The 1065-nt window shown below is 31.9% G+C and overlaps 1 long non-coding RNA gene across 2 annotated transcripts in view; it reads left to right on the top strand.

Annotated features, from left to right (window-relative positions):
- The first annotated feature begins 460 nt into the window (after positions 1-460).
- Positions 461-1065, top strand: part of LOC109584660 (uncharacterized) — a 4141-nt gene continuing 3536 nt past the window's right edge. Inside the window, exons 1-2 of one of the 2 annotated variants that reach the window (XR_002186115.1) lie at positions 462-496; positions 584-691. This is a non-coding gene — a long non-coding RNA (uncharacterized LOC109584660). Of the gene's footprint in view, positions 497-583; positions 692-1065 lie in introns of those variants that run through there. The other variant, XR_002186114.1, reaches the window with a different exon arrangement.

The following is a 1065-nucleotide window of genomic DNA, read 5'->3' as shown; positions in this document are numbered from 1 at the left end:
CACACAAACTGTTTGATACATTAATACAAGCACTAATAATCAAAAGGTCATATAATGGATAAACGCCTCATAGGAGGTGTTTATCTGTTTTAAACATATTCATGGGGACATAGTTATTACAAGTGGTTAATTAGGCTCAATCAAATGTACACTTGTGGTGTTCTGTTGAATGGCTTCCATGTAGCAGTCTCCATAGCATTTGGACACCTCATTCATATCATTAACATCAAACAGAATTATTCATGAATGGTTTAAATCTTTCTTATCAATTACTCTGTCTTTGTCATAATTGTGGGTTGTCATTGTGTGGCTTTTACTACTAATAATATATACTAGTACATCTGTTAAACTCACCTTTCAGCAATACACTACTGATGTATATCACCTTGATAACAAGCACAGTGATAAATATCAGTTATTATTATTATTATTATTGTATAGGAAGTGATTGAAATAACTGAAGAATTCAAGACACCATTGACTCCAATAAAGCTAGGTATGTTATAATATGTACACAATTGTCAAGTAGTGGGAGTGTAGACTGTACAGTGTATATACACATTATTAATTATTAATTTTATAGATATTAAAGATCTTGATATTGTCATTAAAGAGCTAACAATACTCAATCATTTACCTTGCCATATATGGCATGAGCTTGGTCTTCAGCTAGGACTCTATCAGCCTACACTAGAAGACATCAATGAAGATAATAATGGAGACTCTAAGAAGTGCTTCAGACAGTGTATGTCTGCCTGGTTAAGAGGAGAAGATAAAGTGAGAGAGAAAGGAGGTCCCAGTTGGTCATCATTAGCTACAGCACTGGATACAATACAAGAGAAATCTATTGCTAGTTACATTAGAGATAAATATTGTCAATAATTAGTTAGTGGATGATTGTCTATAGTATTTAATTTTGTTCTGTTTATTATTATTTTTGCTGATTCATTTGTTAATTAGTTGAGTTGTAAAAGCTGATGTACTAATTTCCTTATCTCTATTATTAGAATTATCACTGATAGTATCAAACAAGGAGAAACAAAATCAGTTTGCAGTAGCTCTGCA

The sequence above is a fragment of the Amphimedon queenslandica genome, unplaced genomic scaffold, assembly GCF_000090795.2.
Source record: "Amphimedon queenslandica unplaced genomic scaffold, v1.1 AMPQUscaffold_13183, whole genome shotgun sequence".
Lineage (NCBI taxonomy): Eukaryota > Metazoa > Porifera > Demospongiae > Haplosclerida > Niphatidae > Amphimedon > Amphimedon queenslandica.
The sequence above is the reverse complement of the archived record's forward strand: the minus strand, read 5'-3'. Positions and strand labels throughout refer to the sequence as shown.